A 14351-nucleotide genomic window follows, 5' to 3' on the forward strand; every position below is an offset into this window, starting at 1 on the left:
GGCTATCTTTTAGTCAACTCTCTACACACACACACACACACACACACACACACACACACACACACACACACACACACACACACACACACACACACAAATTGGTCTTCACAATGGGTTTCACAAGAACTCTAAAGCTAAAAGCAATAATTATGGGCTGCAGGTGGTGAAGGAGTCATCAGAGCCCAGTTGTGAGGGCAGGAACTGGAAGGACTGTGTCCCAACAGGAAGGATAGAGAGGTCCTAGAAGTTATCTCCAGCCCTCTATTCATCAAGGTATGTTGCTCAGTCCTACACAGCCTGCTTCCTGAAGTTTTGCCCAGCTGGGGTGGGTAAAAACATTTCTGGAGATTCACAACCAAAGTGCTCAAACTCGAAGTCACCTTGATATCCCTGTTCTCCTAAGAGTTCTTAACCTGGGGCCTAGGAAATTTATTTTTAAAAATCATATATGTTTATATTCATACAATATATAATTTAATAAATATTTTGATGACTATTTCAAAATAACTTATTTCCTTTTGTAAGCCATTACATTATGCATTCAAAAACATCATTCTAAGAAGGGATCTATAGGTATCACCAGATCTCCAAAAGGGTCCATAACACCAGAAAAAGGTTAGTGACCCCGCTTTAATGAAAAGTGATCAGGGGAGCTATGACCAGAACACAAGTTCAAATTCACTTTTCTCTAGCCCCTTTAAGGTTGACTTACAAAGTGCCTTCCTTACAACACTCCTGGGAGGTAAGTGAGGTCACTAGGACCTCCGCAGTTTGCAAACAAAAATCCTCTTGGATGCTCAGTGAGAATCAGTGACTTGCTCAGGGTCACATGGTTAGGGTCAGCAGTGAAATTCATAATCTATAATCTTACTGATTCTGTGCCCTGGGAACCACTGTGGAGAAAAAAGACAAAAAGGCCAAGGAGAGAGGATTGGGAGCACCTAAAAATGCAGAGTAGAGCAGCAGGACAAGATTATGGAACAAACTGGGCCCCTGAAGCAGAGACCTGCAACACTCTCTAGTGCAGCCAGAGCAAGGTTGAAATATAATTGGTAAATAAATAAAAATACAATAAAACACAGATAATAGCACATTAAAAAAATATGTCAATACATTGCCTGCAGGGATTCTTCTTTATGGATTAGTAGCTTCCATTCCTATTTAAGCTTTACAAAACTGCCCTGGAATTATAATTATTTAATACGGCATTGGAGGAAACTGACAGCCATCAGAAGAAAGGTAGAGACTGGTGGAAAACCAGAGACCAGAGTGGTCAAAAAAGCTGACTGAGGAGAAGTGATCGAACATCTAATGACTAGGGCCATCTCAATGGACAAGAACTTCACAACAAAGAAAATTGAGTTGAAATTCCCTGAATAAGGATCAGCAGTTCAATGAGACAAATTCAGTAAGGCACCCTGAAAAGACTATGAACAATTCCAAGAACTTCTAGATTAGCTCAGAAAAACAATCAAAGAATTAAGTGAACTATCAAAGAAATTAGTACAGAAAGAAACAAAGAAATAGTTAAAGAAAAGGAGCTAAAACAGTGTTCATATCTCACAGCATATGAACCATTCTTTATACATAGTTACCAATTTCTTCAAGCAAAGAGATATACCTTCCTTCTCTGTGACTGAAACCAAATGTAAATGATTTTTAAGCTGGGGCCTCTATAAGGTAACCAGATCAAATTGAAGGCTTAACGTCCATTGGCTTTGTTGGATTTGGGGGTTGATTGATACCTGTGCCTGAACTGAGGGGCTGTTGTGGCTTTGAGTACACAGTCAGGTTCCCCATTCGATTTACTTCATGTGTTTCTTCTGGCAAGGATGTTTATTCTCTTGGCAAATAATACTTCAGAGGGCAAGTAAATGGCGGCCATCATTGTGGGTCACACTGTGTCTCTTTGTGTTCTGCAGAAACACACATCTTATTCAAATGTCATAGAACAATTGTTACTTCTATAAATAAACTAAGGGCTATGAATTTTCTTCCCAAGTCTCATCTAATCTTCTCTAGATTGCCTCCTATAGCCAGTAACTATTAAAATCAAGTGGGAAAAGTCTATAATCCTATCTGTTCCCTGAGAGTTAGCAGGATACAGCAATAAATACACAGCTGACCCTGTGCTGGAGAAGACCTTGTTTACAATCCCACCTCAGATCCTTACTGGCTGAGTAACCCTGAGAAAATCATTTGACCTCCTTGAGCCTCAGTTTCCTCATCTGTAAAACAGAGATGATGATAGCACCTATCTCAGGGTTATTATGTTAGTTGAACAAGATAATAAGTATAAAGTTTGAGGATTTTTGAATGTTAAATCCCCATAGAAATGTGAGCTATTATCAGCCTATCAACCAATTATTTTTTCTTAAAAAAAAAACAAACCAGATTTTTTTTGCCATCAGCCTTCCCTTCTATTTCCAGCCCACATCAACACCTGCTCAGATATAGCACACTTTTCTGATGCAGCATTCACTATCAGTGGTACTAATCGGTCCCTGCTCTTTCAGAGGAAATTAAAACTTTATGTTTGACAATTTGGGAACAAAGAGCTAGCAGCACTGGACCTCCATGTCGGAGTGTTTTCCTTCATTGGGAGAGAGCTTGATAAGGGCAATGCTGTTCTCTGTCAAATGGCTATTTTAAATGGAGGAATTCTCAGTTAATTTTCACTTAACAAAGGCTAAAATGTCCCAGTTCTGTAGTCAGGAGGGTGAGATTGATTTCTTATTCTTTCTTTAGCACTGTCTGTTAGGCATGTACCTGACACTAATGTGGGTGTTAACCCTCATGACAGCTTGGGGAAGACTGGTCAATGGCAAACATTTAGGCAGTAGATCTTACAAAGATGTCATAGATAACAAAGTACTCCCCAGTAAAGTTTGGTCACATGCCACAGGCTCTCCACTCACTGGTCAATATTTTAGAATAATTGTAGCATTTCCTATGGAATCTAGGAGCACTCTCCACAAGAAGAAGCCCTGGTCAACTTAGAGCAAGTAATACTAATTGAGATAGTTTTGTTTTGTTGACTGAGGACTAGAACACAAGGCTTTAAATCCATGCTGTGTGATCCTGGATAAATCACTTAGCCTCACTGGGCCTCAATTTCCTCATCTGTAAAATGAGAAGGTTGGACTATAGGAAGATCTTGTAGGTCCCTTCCAGCTCTAAATTAAGAGCCTACAAATGGATCCTATTTTCCATTGTTCAGGGAACTCCCAGTTTGGAAACACCTTCTACTAAATGCAGATCAACACTTCTGTAACTTCTAGCCTTGGCTGCCCATAGAATGGAAAGTTTAAGTGACTTAACTGGATGATCAGATAGACAATATGTGTCAGAGCCAGTATTGACCTCTCTGAGTTCATCATGAGTCCAAGGTTGTCCCTCTATGAATTACGCCTATAGAAGGGTAGTGCTTGTTCCTCCCTCCTTTTCCAAAGCATCTTATATTTATATTGCATTTACTTTGTTTCTATTCAGAAGTACATGCTGTGTCCTCAAGAGAATCTAAGCTCTTTGGGAGCTAGGAAAGTATTATTTTTTTTCTTTGACTCCCCAGTGTCTGGAATGTTGTAGGCACTTAATGAGTGTTTATTGATTGAGTGAAAACATAGGTCTGTAAAATACCACTGCTAATAATAAATATGAATAATGCTAAATAACAACCCCATTCGACACTCAACCTCTTGACCATACTGGCAAAGTGAGGGAATTCTAAGCAGAGTAATGCCCAGCAAGAAGCTAAGACCACTGCGGCATCTGTGAAAGCTTAGTGAGAAGCCTAAGATGACCTTGGGTTAGCACCCTGGCTGTTTTGGTTATTGTTTGCCCTTCATTCTCGAAGACGACCATGACATCGGGGAGATGATGACATGACTTGCAGTTGACGTTGATTTGAGTGAGGGAAGATTGTGTAAAGTCACCATGCTCATTTTCTCCTCCAGAGCCATCTGGGTCCAGTGGCCAGATATTTCAGGATGATGGGAGATGGCCCAGGATGCAACAGGAAACCCAGGTCCTTTCAAGCTAAGGTCTTTCAGTTTCTCACTTTGAGTGAGGTATTGTTCATTCAGTGAATAAGTCTCTTTAAGAGGTTAGTCAAGGGATGGTCCCATTAATAATAATGATAAAAAATCAAACTGGGAGGGGAAGACCCTCATGGTCGCTGGACAAAAGAGAAACAGTTACTATTTACATTCACTCTGATTCAGGAGGGCCCCAAAATAGCCATCATCATCTCCCTGATGTCATGGTCCTCTTCAAGAACAAAGAACAAACACAACCTGTGAGTAGTTCAAGCTGCCTGAATGGGAACCCAGCCAGTCTCCTCCCTCTCCCTTTCCCCTCCAAAGAAAGGCAAATTTTGATGACCAAAAGCTGTCTAGTTCACTTGGGGTTTACTGACTGGATTTGCTGCTCAAAGACCAAACCTCAAACCCAATTCACTCAGCATCTCATGGATTGGACAACAATAGGTCCCTGTCCAAGCACCAGCACCCTGGATAGCACAATTTAACTGTTGACATATGATGTTCCAGAGCCTGCTTTGAACCAGATCATGACTTGATGTCTTTCTTTTTGTTGCCTCATTAAAGGGGCCATGCCCTGACTACTGCTTAAAAGAGACCTATTCAGTGAATGGGCATTACCTCACCTAAGTGAGCACCTAAAAGGCCTAAAGGGGCCAAGGTCTCCCAGTGCATCCTGAGTCATCTCTAGTCATCCTGATGAATATCTGGTCACTGAATTCAGATGGCTCTGGAGGTGAAGTGAGCCTGGTGACCTGCACAGCCCTCCCTCACTCAAAACAAAGTCAAGTACAAGTCATGTCATCATTTCTCTGATGGCATGGTCTTCTTTGGCAATGAAGGATGGACACAGCCACAGATCATAACACAAAGGACAACAGGGTATACCATGCTCCTTTATGATCAAGTACCGCTAGAAAAACAGATACACTGGAATAAGCCAGCAATGCCAATACCTCATTTTCAGGGCATGCTTAAAGGCAGGTGATGCTGAGCAGCAAAGCAAGAGAAATATATGAAATCCTGTGAGGTGGACAGCACAAGTAATATTAATCCTGCTTTCTAGGGGAGGAAGCTAGGTGGCACTGCAGTGGATAGAGCACTGGGCCTGGAGTCAGAAAGACTTGAGTTCAAATATGGCCTCAGACACTTACTAGCTGTGTGACCCTGGCCAAGTCACTTTAACCCTGTTTGCCTCAGTTTCCTCGACTCTTATGAGCTGAAAAAGGAAATGGCAGACCACTCCATTATCTCTGCCAAAAGGGGGTCATAAAGAGTGGGAAACAATTGAAATTACTTAATAACTACGACAAGCTGATTCTCAGAGAGCTAATGTGACTTGAGCAGGGCTACACAGCTAGCCAATCGCAGAGGTAGGAGGAGGTCCCTCAGGAAAAAAAAAAGTCATTTATTGTTCAAATATAATTCCCTAATGGTTAGAAGATGGCAAACAAGGCAATAAGTTCTTGCTAAAACAATGCTAGGACAATTTTCACTGGGGAGGAGAGGAGGTAATTGCTTTCCATCCAGAAGACATACAGTGAGAGGTGTTGAAAGAATATGGATCCTGGGTTGATTTGACCCCTGCCTCTGCGATTGGCTAGCTGTGTAGCCCTGCTCAAGTCACATTAGCTCTCTAAGTTTCTGCTTCCTCATTTGTAAAATAAGGGGGTTGGGCTAGATTATCTTCGAGCACTTTCCCTGCTCTAATATTTTCTCCTCTCTGTCCCACAGGCTTGTCTAACTGTAATGCCTACATCTGGGGAGAGGGGAGGAATCTCTGTTTACCAGGCCACTTTGCCATGGATTCTATGGCATGATTTGGGATTTTGAGGCTCATGGTCCTTCTAAATGCTAAGTATAACATAAATTGAAAGTCTCTCCATTGAGGTATTCTCTGAACAGTGGGAATCAACACACCCCCCCCTCCCACCATGGACACAATGTCTTTCCTAATTCTACTTTAGGAGAGATCTATTTGGAACTATGTGGAATCACATAGGAAACAGTGATTCAAAAATCATACATCATCACATATTCCCAAGGATGACCAAAGAAATATTTGTTTTTCTTTTTTCCCTTTTTCATTTCAGTCTTCCAAAGTCCTTTCCAATTACTTAGGAATCCTGAATGGTGTTGGTAATCTTTCTTAAGGCCTTAGTATACATCTCATATCTCATTAGTAGAAACGACTTTTTCATATACAAAGAAATGTGTTAATGCAACAAAAGCCTCTAATTGAATCAAATTGTCATATCAAACTAAGGCTGCGAAAACGACTCTCCTGGTGCTCCGTCAAACCCAGAACAAGGCAAGATCTTTACCTTCCATTTTCAAGGAGAGCCAGGGGATTTAACGTTGTTAATGGCTGTCACGCAGCTCGAGTCACACACACACTGAGCCAACTACACAGAGTTTAGCATCCTGAAATATGAAATATTGCTTCTATAAATAAAGCTAAGGGCTGTGTATTTCCTTTGAGCTGGCCATGAAACTCCCATTGACAGGGTTGGGAGTTGCTTAAGAGGATGAGAAGTAGTACCATCTAGGCTGCTGAGAGAGGGATGGGAGCCTTAAAAGTATGTGCTCTCACGATAGGCCAGGAAAACTGAAGATAACATATACATAGAAACACACCATCTATACATATACCTTTATACAAGTATATATCTATGCATGCATACATTCTTTTGTTACATATATGTATATATATATATATATTCTTATATACATATATGTATATATTCTTCTCCCTAATGAAGGCCCCAGAGGAAAACTGAAAACTGACTTGGGAAAGCAGGGAGAGGGTACTTTTTCACCTCAAGTGCCCACGTCTCCAATGACAGTACTAACTACCATTTGAGAATCAAAGCAGATTGTGTTCATTTTGTTTCTGCTTTGATGAATTCCCCTTCTGCCATTTACCAGCTGTGGAACTTCAGAGAAGTTGCTTAACCTCTCTGAGACTCAGTTTCCTCATCTGTAAAATGAAAAGTTTGGACTAGATGACATCTGTGGTCTCTTCCATCTCTCTATCTATGATCCTGTGTGTGACCTTGGGCAAGTCACTCACTATTCTGGGCCTCAGTTTCTTCTCTATAACATGAATGCTTGGACTAAATGGCCTTTGAGAGTGACATTGCTTCTAGCTCTAAATCTGTAACTTGACAGCACTTTTCATCTTTAATCCACATGCAAGCAAGTACTCTTTCTGGGCAACATGATATCGGGAAGGAGACTGACTCTTCATGAGTATGGTGGCATGAGCCAAATAAATCATAAATCATGAGTTATTGCTGGGAGTTTTCCTATTCCATACCCTAAAGTATGAACCTGCACATTTAGCACTCGATCTTTTTACTGGCTTGCATTATTCTCTTATTTTTTCTTGAATGTTAGTATTGCCTCTATAGTCTGACTTTAGGCTCAAGGGCAAGAACTCTGTCTACTGTGTGTTTTGCATTCTCCTCTAGTTCCTAGCTAGATACAGGATGAGGCATTAGTGCATCCTAGGAAAGGAATGAAAATTGTGTCCCCTGTGTGCTGCTGTCTCCTAGAAAGCTTTGAGCCTTCATGTAACATGTGCAACTTGACTTTATTACAAAATAAATCCTGCAAGGCTCTGGAGAATGAGATTCTCAGTCGTTGATAATATGTGCATTTATTAAAAACCAACGTTTTAAGATTAAATTGTAGGTCAGGAGTCATTTGACATTGGTAGAAGGAGTAAGCTCATTGAGAGTTCCCTTTATAGGCAAAATCACAAGTCTAATAGGAAACAACAAAAAATTCTCATTAATAAATGTCTTTTTTTGCTCCCTTACCCCTCTTGGAATTTTGTACCTTGGGCAGTTGACTACATTACCTACTCAATCTGATGCCAACTCAGTGCCACATAAGGCCTAGCACACGTAGCTGCTGATTGAGCAGTGAACAACAAATGGCTGCTTTTTATTCCAGAATCTCGGAGTTGGAAGGGACCCCTGAAGCTGCCTGACCCAACCCATATTTATGTTTAAATCCCCTCTACCACATATCCAATAAGTAATCTTCCAACTTTTGCTTATGTTAACTCTCTTTCTTCCCCCACCCACAGCAAATATACTATAAATGATTTTTTTAATTAAAGGGAATTATAATTTTGTTTTGAGACAGAGGCTTTTTCAGTGCCCATGGGTTAAGGATGCAGTGGGGAATGAGTTGTGAAACCAGGGTTAAACAATGGTGAGGCTTATAGTATGGCTAATAGGAAGGAGTTAATGTGCTAGATGGTCTTAAATTCACTCCCATGAGGCCAGTTAGGAGGAAATGCCAAGTGGTTCAAATATTCACTGAGGAAATGAAATTGTCAGCAAGACGGAACTAGGAAAGGCCCTATCTCCATGGGGAGCTCAATCCTTACTGTTTGGAGAATAATCCAATAAAGAGACTGCTTGGGCCATTAAATAGCAACATGGTGCTCTTGAAGATATGGCCCAAGTTCCATGAATGGAGAATTTGAGTATCTTCAGATAGCGAGATGATTCCTCTTGGGGTTCATTCAAATCACAGCAAGGTTTAAGAGAAAAGCAAAAAAGAAAGACAAAAATCGAACACTTCCAAAGCTTGATACTGAAATTTGTCAGTCGAGAAGGGAAGCATCTTTAAATAAACAAAGCGTCAGAATCATATTCCTGCCTACTTTTGTCTGTTTTGTTCAACTCATTGGAATATTATTCAGCTGTTATTGACCATGTCCAACCTTCTATGGCCCAAGAAGGCTTCGGGGTGGTTCAGATTTGTCCTTGGAGAATCCATTCTAATGTCATATAGGAAAGAAGCCCTACTACCCTGCTGACAAACAGAGGGCTCAAGCCTGTGGTTTCACTTGAAAATTATTTGGCCTGGTATTTTCCACCAGTTACTCCAATTGTTCTTCAGATTTCTTTGGAGAATACAATCTTATTGGTTTGAGAAACTCTTTTCCCTTGCTGGATGAAAGTGATGCTTTGCTATGAAGAAATGAGGAGTACCAGGTTATTCCCTTTAGGGCTAGCTGAAATGTGGTCCTATCTCATAGAAAGCAAATGGGGCTGGGATTCTTTTTACTGAGCATTATTTTGGAGAGGGAGAGGGAGAGGGAGAGAGAGAGAGAGGGAGGAAGAGGGGGGGAGAGGGAGGGAGAGGGAGGGAGGGAGGGAGAGGGAGAGGGGGAGAGAGGGAGAGAGAGAGAGAGAGAGAGAGAGAGAGAGAGAGAGAGAGAGAGAGAGAGAGAGAGAGAGAGAGAGAGAGAGAGAGAACAGGAAGGTAGGCCATCTGAACTGCATACAGATGGTTCCTAATGCCATCTCCGCCAACAAGCAGGGAACAGCATTTTTTTTTTTTTGCCATCTACAAAGTTGACTAACTCCAGATTTGAGTAGAACTCAGTTTCACAGCTGCCCAATTCCTCTAGGGGTTGGGTTATTTATAGAGGAAATCTTAAATTCTGCCTGCTGGGCCTCACCCTGGGTCAAGCAGCAGTGAGTAGAAAGAACAGTACAGCATAGTAGAGAGAGGACTTGACTTGGGCCAGCACGCTGAATTCCATTTCTACTTCAGACATTTAACGTAATTACAGTTTAGTCATCTCACCTCTCAAAACCTCAGTTCCCCCATCTGTAAAATGGAAACCATTACATTAGTATTCTTTGCCTCACTGGGATGCAGTGAGGAAAGCATCTCACAAAACCAAAAGTACTCTAGAAAGTCTGAGCTGTTGCTGTGGTTACCTAGAAAATGTAGCTTGGGAGATTGGCTCAGAATTAAAGAAAAACATCTCAGACAAAAACAGTTTCTAGCTCTTAGATATCTAGTGTCTTACACACCTTGCAGAGTGCCTACCCCTTGTGTCTTTTCTTTGTTACCAGGCCACACTTGACACTCCCCCCATCCAGGTCATCATGGACCAGGGATATGAATACCTAAAACTAATTCAAACACAACGATGGTCAAACCGAATAAATTGTTTTTTAGCCAAACTGTCATGTAGTCGGTCAATAAACATTTACTAAGGACCTACTGCGTGCCAGGCACTGTGCTCACATAAAGAAAGGCAAAAAACAACAATCCCTGCTCTCAAGGAGCTCACAGTCTAATTAGGGTAGGCAACATGCAAACAACTATGAACAAACAATATAAATTGGAGTTAATCAGCAGAGAGAAAGTGCTAGGATTAAGGGGAATCAGGAAAGGCTTCTTATAGAAAGAGGCATCTTAGCTGGGACTTAATGGAAGCTAAAGAAGCCAGGAGGCAGAGATGGGGGGAGATAATTCCAGGCATGGGGGACAGACAATGAACATGCTCAGAATTGGGAGATGGAGTGTTTTATGTGGGGAATAGCAAGAAGGCTGGTGTCACTAGATCACAGAGAACATGGGGTGAGTATAGTGCAAGAAAACTGGAAAGATATGGAAGGGGAGCATATGAGAATTTTCTACTTGATCCTGGACATCATAGGGAGTCACTGGGGTTTGAAGAATAGGGGTAGCATGGTGAGACTTTACTTTAGGAAGGTCAATTTCACAGCTGAGCGAATGGACTGGAATGAAGAGAGACCTGAGAGGAGGCCCACATGAAGGTTACCAAAATAGTCCAGAAAGGAGGGCCACCAGGATGGTGGTAGTGCCAAAGGAGCGAAGGCAGCATAGATGAGGTAAAGTTGACAGGACTTAGTAATAAATTGGATATGGAATGTGAAAGAGAGGAGTTGAGGATGACACTGAGGGTGTGAGTCAGGATGACTAGGAAAGTGGTGGTACCTCAGCAGTAATAGGGAAGTTAAAAGTAGGATTTGGGGATAAAGATAACCACTTCCATTTTAGACATGTTGCATTTAAGACACCTGGTTAGGGATGTCCAATAGGTAGTTGGAGAGTTAAACATGCATGATAGGGGGTCAGGAGAGAAGTTAGAGCTAGATAAGTAGAATCATTACCAAAAACATACTAATTGAATCCAAAGGAGCTGATGGAACATCAAATTAAACAATATAGAGGGAGAAGAGAAGCCTCTGAGGCATAGTCCTGTGGGATTCCATAACTAATGGGTGTGATCTGAATGAAAACCTGGCAAAGGATATTGAGAAGGAGCAGTCAGGTAGCAGGAGAACTGAAAATGAGAGACATCACAGAAACACATAAAGAAGAGAGTATCAGGGAAAAAGGGGCAATTGACAGTGTCAAAAGCTGCAGAGGGGTCAAGAAGTGAGAAAAAGCCATTGGATTTGGCAATTATGAGGTCATTGATAACTCTGGATACATAAGTTTCAGTTGAGTGGTGAGGTTAGAAGCTAGACTACAGAGAGTTAAGAGGAGAACGAGAAGAAAGGAAAGTGGAGGCATGGATTGTAGACAACTTTCTCAAGAAATTTAACCACAAAATGGAAGAGAGCCATGGGATGATAGATAACTAGTGAAAATGGATGGATCAAGTGATGGTTGAGAATAGGGGAGATATAGGCATGTTTGTGAGTAATAGGGAAACAGTCAGGGAGAGATCGAACAGTAGGAACTGGGAATGAAAGAGGGAACAATCTATAGGAAAAGATAGGATCACTTGCACATCTAGAAGGGTTTGCCTTGATGGGAAGGGTGATCTCTTAATGTGAAATAGGGTTGAGAGAGGATAGTGGTGGAAGGCATCTATGAGATGTGAGATGGAGGAGGGGAGAAGACAGAACATTCAGTCTATGACCTCAATTTTTTTTTTCAATGAACTATTCTCACAATTCTCACTATTCTCACAATGATGCACAATTCTCAGTTGTTGGAGTTTTGAGGAAGAATGAAAAGTTTTAGAAAAGACTATGGTGAGTGAGACAGTGTATAAAAGGATTCTTTTGCAGCATTGAGGTTGAGGTCCCAGTTGACAATATGCAACATAAATTTGTAGTAGATTGAATCAGCATGGTTTTGTGATTTTTTTCAGATTCATTCCATAGTACAGGAGGAAGACAAAAATCAGTGGATAATGGGAGTAATCCAGGGTGAAAACTTGGCAAGACAAGATCTTTGATGGATAAAGAAACTTGAGACAAGAGGATATTGCAGAAGTGAACTTGTTCACCATAGGGTTAATATGGGGAAGAAAGGAGACTAGTCATCATAAGGGAGATGATCTGGAAAGAAACCATAGCCAGTGCAAGGTTGATGGTCTGGGAAAGAACTGAGGTACTGATGGATTGGCGGTCATAATGAAGAGGAAGAATAGGGTTTATGGTTTTAAGGCAGAGGGAGAGATGGAATGACAACAGGCTCTGATCAGATAAGGGAATTTCAGAGTTAACAAACATGGAAATGGTACACTTGTGAGTGACAACAATATTAAGGTTATGACCATCTCCGTGAATAGCTAAGGTGAGATCAAAAAAGGAGGTCATGGAATTAAGGAATCTGGGTAACTAGAAGATTAGGAGCTTTGAAGAAATATCAAAATGCATGGTGAAGTCTCCTTGAGGCAAAGAACTAGAGAGGAGAGAAAAACTGAGCCAGATGCTAAAGTCATTGATGAAATAAGGTGAGCATCCTTCAGGTCAATAGACAAGTTACCAGAATTTTGATTAGGTGGTAGATATGAATTGAATGAACTTCAAAGGCAGAGAGGTGATAGCGGCAGAGGGTGAGTTTCAAAGTGGCAGTGGAAAGCAACCAGTGAGTGAGGGGGAAATGAGTGAACGTGCAACCAATACTGGTAAGAGTGGTGAGGGAAGTTCTAATCAGGGAGTCATGTCTCAGTGAGTGTCAGAAGACAGGAGAAACAGGAAAGGAAAAGGTTTAAGATGAAATCTAATTTGTTATCTATGGAGCAGGCCTCTAGAGAGCACATAATGGAGAGAACTGATAGCTTTAGAGTGGAACATTGTTAGGGTTGGGTCAAGGGGATGGGGATAAAGGAGCAGAGAATTAGGCTTGTATATTGACAACTGAGGGTTGAGAATCATTGGGAATGATAGGGTATGATTATATGGGAGTTTCTTAATCCTAGCTGAATGAGTTTATATGATAACTCAAATGAATGGTCATTAGGGGTGGAGTCTTCTTACATGTTAAGAGGCAGCTCAGGAGAGGAGACTAGTCGGAGGAGTGAATGGAATGGCTTTTCTCTCTGTCTTTTGAAGTTAGGAAGGGTTCCACACAAGCAGAAAGACACTAACCAAGGAGGCTGGCAGGAGATGGAATACAGATAAGTTATTTGTGTAGAGATAGTCAAACATGGAGTTTACCTATCATAAATCTTTTAAAAATATTTTTAACAATAATCCAATTTCATTAAATCCAGTTGAATGTAAGTTCCCTAAAGGCATATTTTGTTTTTATCTTTGTAGGACTCAATCAACAAGTAATTATTAAGCACTTATTATATGCAAAATACTTTGCTAAGCACTGGGGACACAAACATAAAGTATAATAGCCCCTGCTCTCTTTGAGCTTAAATTCTACAGGCGATATGTACATAACTAGGCATATAAAAATGTACATCTTAGAGAAGGTGGTAGTAGCAGCTGAAAAGAATTGGAAATATCTCATGCAGAAGGGAGTGATTGAATTGAGTCCTGAAGGAAGCCAGGGATTCTAAGGGGGAAAGGGAAGGGAAGGAAATAAGCATTTATTTAATGGCTACTATGTGCCAGGCACTGTGCTAAGTTCATTTTATATGATCTTACTTGATCTTCATAAAAGTCTTGGGTTATTTTTATTTTACAGATAAGGAAACTGAGGCCAACAGGCTAAGTGACTTGCCCAGTGTCACTCAGCTAGGAAGTGCATGAGGTCAAATGTGAACCCAAGGCTTCATAATTCCAGCCCCGGCACTTTCTCCACTGTACAATCTAGCATCCTCACTTCTAAGAGGCAGAGATGAGGAAGAAAAACATTGCATTCAGTGAAGACAGCCAGTACTGAATCCCCAGAACCTTGCATGATACCAGGCACCTACCAAGTGCTCATTGAATTAAATTAAAAACAAATGTGAGGATGTGATTTCCCATAATTTGCAAGCATAAATATGCTCATGAAGGGTTAATTAAACTCACATAGGTAATTAAGGGAATTTAGGGATATTTAGGCCGAGTTACTAAACTATATGGAGGAAAATGAGCCTATTTAAAAAGTGACCCCTCCCAAATATCAGGAGACCCTTCTGCTTCCATTCAATGTGATTTTTTCCTTCTAAACTTTTTTTTTTTTAATACTTTGATATGTAGCTCTTTTTTTCCTATTTTACTTTCATTACCAAATTCTCTCCTTTCCCTTCCTCCACTCAGTGAGGAGGCAAGACAAGTAAAGTCCATT

This window comes from Notamacropus eugenii, chromosome X (assembly GCF_028372415.1).
Source record: "Notamacropus eugenii isolate mMacEug1 chromosome X, mMacEug1.pri_v2, whole genome shotgun sequence".
Taxonomy (NCBI): Eukaryota; Metazoa; Chordata; class Mammalia; order Diprotodontia; family Macropodidae; genus Notamacropus; species Notamacropus eugenii.